Raw genomic sequence first — 9,643 nt, forward strand, 5'->3', positions numbered from 1 at the left:
GCCATTGATTTATAAAAACAGCCATGGAGCGTAGTGTTGAGCTTGAGGTTGTACAGCTTAAAACAACGTGGTTCTGCATTTGTTGGTTGTTGGCCTTATGGAGTGTAAGCACGGTATGTATGCTCCAGAAATTAATCGCATTTCTGAAATCTCTGATACGTACTTGTAAAGAAACTACTCACAGGACAACAGAGGTTCGATACCTAGTTATTAGTGTCTTTTTCACCATACTTTTGATCGGATCCGATGCATGCCTTCAACGTATTTTCATTTGAGCCGATGTGTGTCATCAGGGATCATTTGGTCCTCTACTTATTCTAATATTCGACAGGGTTAATTTGAGCTCGAATTAACCTGGGATGAATCGAATTGGGATTCCAAAAAGAAAAATGTATAAAATCTTTATGAGCTTATTTTAAGTCAAAATGGGAACGTGAGTTGAATAAAGTAGATTCAGCAAGTTAAATGTTACTTGTGTGAAAGCTTGAATTGGTATAGTTAAAGTGGAGAATGAGTGGAATATTTAAAAAAAATTATGGGTCATGGGAAAGACATATTTGTGCTTTTTGGAGTAATAAGTGGATTTCATTCATCTTTTGAGACTTAATATGTTAATGAGTTTTTATGGAGGGATAAGAGTTGTCATAAAAGCTCATTTTTAGAAGATTTGTAATAATGAGGTTATATTTTGTATTGGAGTAATAAGAAAATATTTTAAAGAGATAAAGTGTGCTATAAAATTAAATTTTTGTATTAGCGCATTGTGTATGAGAAGAAGATATATTTTGGAGTGATAAGGTGTAATTCTTTTTGTAAATTTGGAGTGATAACGTTGTAATTAGAAGTAATGTTTTTGCTTCGAGGGGTCTGAAAAATAATTTTGTTACTTGAGTCAAGTCTAAGTTATGAATAGTTCAATTTTGTCAAGTTGAGTGAAGTTTACAATTTTTTAAATAAATGTAAAAGTCTAAATTTGAGTCCAAGTTAAGTTGAGAATCATTAGTGAAGATGTGGTCTTATGAGGTAATTTCCGGCTTCGACTTGTGAAACGTTCTACAATGGAGTTAAGATATGTCACATATCCAGTTCAAGACCCTTCTTATGTTTTCATATTTTTTTTTCTTCTACTAAATTATATCAATTTTCGGTAGTTGTTGTAATCGGAATTTAATGTTAAAACTAAGGATTAGTAATATTCTTCCTTTACTATTGTTCTTTGTAATTGTGGAGAATCTCCTGTCCTCTTTTACTGACCTATTTATTTCCCAAGTTTATGTGTTCCATCTATCACCCAATACTCCCAACTCCTCTAGTCTTTTAAGGAGACGTATATTTATTCAAATGCCGAAGGGGCAATGATACTTAACTTTTTGAACCTCACATTGCTTGTAGGGAATTCTCATTCTTTGACTGAAACATTTTAGCATGTCATTTCACTCAGGCCTGGAATTTCAAATCCTCTCTACCTGTCAAATGGAAATTTGTTGACATTTTTGTATTTTTCATGCCCTTCATTTTACGTTTTATGCAAATCTGTGAATGTCAAGCTCCCCTTATCTCGAAACTCTCTTTCAACTACTTTTGCATCTCAATTTTCATTAATCTTCCTCTAAAAGTTCCATGTTTTTTCTAAATTAGCATAAACATATTAATTGTTGCAATTTTATTCCATAGTAATATCTTTTGTTTATTTCTCTCTCTTTTTAATCATATAGTCTCTTATTTTCAAATTAAAAGAATAAGTTATTTCATTCTCAATTTTATTTTATGTTATAAAATATTTGACATTAAAAATTATTTCAATTTGCAAAGTGGATTTAAGGATATAGATTTTGTTATTCATATGATAACTTTCTATTTATATAATGAAAAATAATTAGACCTTAATTCCATTGATTTTTATATCTTTAAATTTTATAAGATTTTAATTTAGTGTATGTGTGTGTGTGTGTGTGTGTGTGTGAGAGAGAGAGAGAGAGAGAATTGACAAAGAAAAAAACTACTAAGGTTCATACTTAATGCTTTTGACTAAAAGATTTATAATAATGAGATATCCATAATTTATTTTTATTCTTACTCATACAAAGCATTATAAATTCTTTAGACTTTTGAAAATATAAGAAAAACAACTAATACTTACTTCTTATTTAAGAGTTATGTGTTATAATTATATTAAATTGAACTTCAATTTCATTTAATCATTAAAACAATTAATTTTAAAACAACCCAAAATATATTATAACTAATTAAATCAACATTAAGCCTAAAAAACAACTAAATTATTTTTAAAAGTCCACCAAAAAATACAATTAAATTATTAAAAAAAATACACAATAGCATTTTGATTTTTTTTTTGAAATAAGAAAAGCCTCCAACCTCAAGTGCATACCATTCACTGAAACAACTAAATTTTGATTAACCTCAAACGATGTACATTCATAAAACTCATAAAACTAGTTGCCTCAATCAAACGTACAACCTCAACAATCACATTGGGAGTAAGTCCTAGCATTTCTTTAACAAGTCAAAAACACCTCAAAATACTTCAGTGCTTTACTGAATTGATGGCAACGATGTAAACTATAGACATTTTAAACCCTGCTTGGGCATGAGAGTGAGATCAGGATGGCCTCTCAACTCTTGAGGAAGTGTGTTGTGCATAGATACACTGATGCCAATAAATTTAAAGTTTTGGGTGCATTCAGTACTATTAGTATGAATGCTATCTCAATCCACTTAAATTTGAATATGTGAAGTTTCAAAATGCATATGACAAGTTCACACAAATAAATAACATATCAAATTTGGAATTTGATATATGCAAACAATCATATTATTATATAGTAATCATTTTAAAAACTTATAATCATATGGTGTCTTCTTAAAATATTATTCCAGAAAGTTTTTAGTTGAGACAACAATTTGGTTATTAGGATTGTAAAAAGTTTTAACCCTTAACCAATTTAGTTATAAACACACAAATTCTAATTATAAATAATTATGGGTGTTATACGAAATTACATTATACAAGAAATTGACATGAATCGTATAGATAAAAGTCAATTGCATTCAATTTCCAAAAATAAAAATATTTTACCAAAATTTTATGAGTAATCCTAGTTATAGAGCTTTAGAGTGGAGAACAGTTGTTGGAAACCTAAATTCCCAGTTATAAATATTCAATGCAATTATGCTTTATGGCGGAGTTGTGGATTTAATACGGGTAGGCTAGAGAGATTGAGAGTGCAGCCAATTACTTGTATTTAAACTTATGCTAAGTGGAAAATCCCTTAAATGGTATTGGTATTATAATTTTTGACGGTTTAAATTTAAAATCAGACGTCATTCTGACGGGTTGCAGATATAAAAGAGACGTCATATCTGACGGGTTAAATTTTTAGCTTGCCGTCAAATACGTCTTGAAACCCAAAATATGTCTTACAAGATGTCAAATTCCAGACATGATTTCACTAGTGGACGCCCACATTGTTTTATACCAATCCCCAACAACTCCAAAAGTCGACTCCAAACATTGACTGTGTGAAGAACAAATAGGATGTTTTCAAACCATTTAACATCACACAACCATATTCTTGGGCTCCTTCCTACCCTATAACCATATTTCTGGACTCCTTCCTACCCTAGAACAAGTATAGTGTAGGGGTGTATTAAAGTCTTGGTAGCAAGTTGGTTATTGCTTGCCTTGCTAGTAGGGGGTATATTCATAATGAAAAACGAAAATTCTATTGCCTTGAATCAAATTATTAGCAAAATAGGTTTTTTTTCCATATTGCTCCGGCTTATGCTTTGGCGTATATGTCTTCCATATATGTAGTGAACTAGGGTACTTCAAGATAGAAGAAATAGATTCTAACTCCGGCCTTTTAAGGCTTTCTCTCACATTACCCATTGTCGACATGGCAAGGGAAGTTCTTGAAATGTACAAATTCTTCCTCCCCCCTTTTTAAATGTGAATCCTGCCATTGATCAATTGATTTTAAATATTTATTACTATCGTCAACAACTACATTTAAGACGAACAAATCGTTTGTGTCATAGAACTCACTTGTCTCTCAGGCATATTATGCAGACTTCCTCTGAGACTTCTTCATTGACTCTGGTTCGAATTATAGACCTACATCCTTCAATGAATTCGACTCCCCGCGATCCGAAGACAAAACGTTTCCGAATACGAGCCTCTCTTTCCAAGCCCCTGAATTCCTTAGGGCAGAGGGGCTTGGAAGGGACAAGAGCATAGTCATTGGTTGTTCTTTCGGCAAGCTGAAGGGAAAACTTTCTCCATGGCTAGACATGGAAGCTCTATGCATAGGGATCATAAATGCCAGTAATGGTTCCTCCATGCTCGCATTCAACCGAATAGCCAATAGGGTGTCACTCTGAAAACATAACACCTCCACCCAACCATTCAACCGGATAGTTGATATGGTGTCTCTTATAAAAAATAACACCTCTACCCAACCTAGAACTGACTTTCTACAGCTCACCTCGAGCTGAGAATACTTGCCCAAGGATCAACAACCTTTTGTTGATCTCTTCAATAGGTATTTAATTCCCTTCGTTCGTTGATATTAAAAGGCATCTACATTATGCACATGAGACTGTTGAGTTCCTCCAACCCGAGTCACAGCTACAACGTGATGAGTTGCAATAAAAGGGTTGTGTTTCTGAACAAGTTCTTGTTTATAACAATCTTCTACTTGAAGATAATCATAATGATGATAAAGATGACGAAGGTCATGATTCCAAGGCACTCAACGAAACAATTTCAAGTGTAGGAGTTATACATGATCAAATTGAACCTTCTTTTTCAAAGCCAATCATCAAACTGTGCAAAGAAATTCAGTGCAACAAAAAACAATATGGTTTAGGATATGATAACATTGGCAAAAAATTGCATATTCCTAATGATTGAAATACAATCAAGCTCATCAGTGGTGGATTTCTTGATTAAGCAACATCAAAAATCAATGAGAAAGTTGAATAAAAGCCAAAATGTCAGCATTGTCAAAGCACCAGTCACATGGAGGATCATTGTTTTGATCTCCATCCTTGTCACCACTGTGGCAAAAAAAATCATTCGTCAGAGTATTGTTCCAAAAAAAAGAAACCATCCAAATTGAAGATTAACTATGAATGGATTGATCCTTGGGAGTGGTTGTAAATAGTCAAACATTATTTATGTTTTATCGAAGAATTCCATCTCACATGAAGACAAATATTGCAACCAACAATTAAAAAAATATGGCACTCTCATGCACCTGAAAGGGGGAGTACAATAGTGAAACTCTCCTACAGCTTGGGGGGGGGGGGGGGGGAGTTCAAAACAAATGCAGATGGTTATGGTTTCTCCTTTTAGCTGAAAAAGGGGGGAATCGATGAAGAAATTGAAATTGAACTAATGATGATAGTTGTCAAGATGAAAGTTTCGACAACAACACAACATGCCAATGGGCAAGGGATTAGGATGTTGATTGAGCGTACATTTGTGGACATTCCTTTCGTTCACTTGGATGGCCATTAGGGCTAAAAAAGGATAGATGGATCCTTTTTCATTGCACCTTGGCATTAGATTGAGTTGTCAAGCATTTTTAGGGATGTATTAGACTTGTAGCTGCTTCACTTTTCTTTGTTCGCTCTCTTCATATTGGAGTTTTCAGCATCCAATTTTGGTGGTTTTTCAGGCAGTTCTTCATTGAGGATCAGCTTGGGGGTTTGAACATAAACAATCAATAAGTCCAAATTAAATAATAATTATTCACGAAATAATGAAATTATTAATGATGAAAGTAGGCTTACTCTAGAAGTCCATGTATGACCAAAGATGAGAATAATGAGAGAAGTTAGGGATGAATATCACACAAAATCAGCTAAGATATGTATAGATATATTCATGGAGATATTGTGGAGAAAATTAAGGATAAGATTCAACCAATTAGCCAAATTAGTAATTTGTTATGAGAACCTCAATTCTACAATACGAGGCCTCATGTGTGAGAGAATAATGTATCATTATTTTTTGTGAATATATAATTAGGCTTAAAAGCCTTTTCCACCAAAATTTCTTATCTATGATATTATTTTTCTCTTTTCACTATTTTACTATGATCATTTCTCTAAGATTAATTTCTTAGTATCAAAGCTCTGGTTATCCTTTGCTCTAAATATAAGTGGTTAGACCATAACTCTATTATTAAGATTGTCAATTGGAAATTTCAAAGGGGAGCCATATTTACGTTTGCAATGGAAAACTCTATAGTGGAGGGAAGCATTTAAAATTTAAACCAGAACACTATATCTTAGTCCACTAATCCAATTTTGTGATTGATGGCAAAAAAAAATAGTTTATCATGTACTTATTTTTTACCTAAAAAAGTAATATTAAATATATTAAATTGTGTTATTGGCCTCATTTATAAATGAGTGGAATACAAATGATGGAAAACGATGCATTTGACATATGTCAACCACATTTACTAGTGTGGTTGTGATAGTATCAATGAAATTACATTTTTTAATATAAATATATTAATATTAATAAATATATTAAATTATGTTACTGACCTTATTTATAACTGATTGACATATAAATGATGGAAAGTGATGCCTTTGACATATGTTAACCATATTCACTAATGTGGTTGTGCTAGTAACAAAAAAGATAGAAATTCATCATAATGTTTGGTCACTGATGAGCTTCACATAAAATAAATTTAAATCCTTGAGAACGCTTCTTCACCTCACAAAATTGGAAAACAGGAAACTGTGGGAGCTACTGCATGGAAAATAAATCAAAATCCATGAGAATGCTCCTTTACCACCCAGAAGTGGAAAATTGAAAATCGTGAGAACGCTCCTTCATCGCTTGGAAATGGAAAATAAAAATGTTGGGTGAATCTGTTATAATGCTCTTAAGAGAATTCCAAGCGTCAATAACTGTAACTGATAACTCAATCGATAGTGGAAAAGATCTCAACTATTGGAGGAATGCAACATTGAAACTTGATACAACTCTGAGGGTGGTGTATGAGGTAGAACCATCTATTCATTGTTGACAATCACATGGCTAACAACAACATGGATTGATCCTGTCGTAGGCTTATTTCATTTCATAAATTTCGTGCACGACCCTTTAGTTTGAAGGTGAGGAGATAAAATTTGAAATTTGAAATTTTCCATATGACGTTGGCATTGAATACATATAGTGGAACTAAGTCAAACCTACCCAAAACAAGGCTAGAAAAAAGAACTTCTAGAAAATCGAAAGACCCCTTAACCATGGTATGTATGACCATTCATAGCAAGGCCATATCAAGTATGGTGTAGAGGTGTATTAAAGTCTTGGCAGCAGGCTGGTTATTGCTTGCCTCGGTAGTAGGGTATATATTCATAATGAAAAATGAAAATTCAGTTCCCTGAATCAAATTATTAGCAATAGCTTTTTTTTTTCCATATTGTTCCGGCTTATGCTTTGGCATATCTATCTTCCATATATGTAGTGATAGATTGTTTTGTGCATACTCGTATATAAGAGTGCCCAACAAAAAAGCAACAAAATTATATAGGCCTTTTATGAAGAGTTGATGCTAATATTCATATGTTTGTTCATTTATCAACGTAGAGATCTTCCAAATTCCCATATTCTCATAAGCCCTTTTTTAGATAAAGAATCAACATATGTGTTCCTTTCCATATAAATATATCAACAAGTGATATGGTCAAAAGGCTGTTTCAAAAAATTAATCTCCTCAATAATAAGATAAGATGTAGTGTATGCATATGGCATCTGTGAGTATCATTGAACTAATTAATAACAATCTTACAACTCCATAAACAATTTTAAGCTTATCATACCCTACAAAGCCAAACAATAAACCATATAGACCAGTTTTCTGTCATGAAAACCTTGATAAAGCTTATTTTAGTGGATGTTAGATGAAAATAAACCCTTCACAAAAATATTTTTATGGAAAAATGCCATGACAATTAAGTCACATTATATAGGTATTAACCGATAAAAACAAAACATAAAATTTTGAAATTTAATTAATAAGAAATAAATTTATCTAAAAAAATAAAATTAATAATAATGTAAACCATGAATAATTATTAAAGAATAAAGAATATATATGCAAAGAAGCATCTATCGGCCTAATTGATGTTGTGTTGCTTGTGTCTAGATGTGTTCACGAGCATAATTGATGCTGCATTGCTTGTGTCTAGATGTTTCACGGCCACTTCCTCCTTCACTGTTTGTTTGTGTGAGGGATCAAGAAGTATGGCTTCAATCACCAAAAACTGGTATGTCTAGATGTGTTCATGGTCGCTTCCTCCTTCACTATTTATTTGTGTGAGGGATCAAAAAGTATGGCTTCAAGCACCAAAAATTGGTTATACCAATGCCTTGCAAGATCTGGTTGTTGGATCCCACATCGCAGGCAACATAAACTCTCGCCCATTAATTCCATGGCCATTGTAGCTTGCACCAGTCGTTTTATCCACCATAAGCATGTTAAAAAGTGATGTTGGAATTAATAAAAAGAACCCATTGGTCAGCTCTACGAAAGTGAGTTTGAACAGGGAGAGTCTAGCTCTGCAGAACGCTCTACATTGTCCATGTACATCACACATTATATAGCAATCATAGATTTAGGGAAGTTAGAACCATAACCTAAGAAATAGAAACTAATTCCTATCCTGAGGTCTCGTGAACCAACTCACTATTCTAAGATATTCTCGATTATCTCTAACACTCCCCCTTAATGGAGAAGGGATTCACAAATATGCCTAACATCTCCCTAAAAATTTCAAACTTAATCCTGCCAAGAGGCTTAGTGAAAATTTCTGCAACATTATCACATGTATTACAATATATCAGATGGATTTCTTTTGATTGCACTTTCTCCCTCACAAAGTTGAATTGTGTATTAATGTGTTTAGTGTTCTTGTGAAACACCAGATTATTAGCAAGTTTTATTGAACTCTGGTTGTCGCATCTGACTGTTGTTGCATCTTTTTGTTCTTCCCTGACATCCGAGAGAAATCTCCACAACCAAACTGCCTCACATGTTGCTGCGCACATGCTTGATACCCTGCTTGCACTGAAGACAAGGAAATTGTGTTATGTTTCTTGCTTCTTCATGTAATCACCCCAGATCCAATGTTGAATTCATAGCCTGTTATGGATCTGTAGTCGTCTACATTTCTAGCCCAGTCTGAATCTATAAATCCTGTCAATCTAACATCAAAGGAATCAATATAAATAATACCATAGCCTACAGTACCTTCTAGTTACCTCAAAACACATTTCGTTGCATTCCAATGAATCTCAAGTGGCTTGTACATGTATTGACTTAGCACACTGATTGTATAAGCCAAATCTGGTCTAGTAGTGGCCAGGTAGATTAAGCTCCCAACCAGCTGTCTATAAAGTGTCACATCTGCTTCTTTAGAGCCATCCTCACTCTACAATTTAATGTTCTGTTGTAATGGTACTGTTGCAGCCTTACACTAATCCATCCTGAATCTTTCCAGTAGACCTCTGAGACACTTACCTTGGGATAGAAAAGTTTGTCCTGAATCTCTCCAGATCTCAAGACCCAAACAGTATCTTAATTCACCAAGG

Source organism: Pinus tabuliformis, chromosome J (assembly GCF_031772625.1).
Source record: "Pinus tabuliformis cultivar Carrire ecotype Pingquan chromosome J, CPIR1, whole genome shotgun sequence".
In the NCBI taxonomy this organism is placed as follows: Eukaryota; Viridiplantae; Streptophyta; class Pinopsida; order Pinales; family Pinaceae; genus Pinus; species Pinus tabuliformis.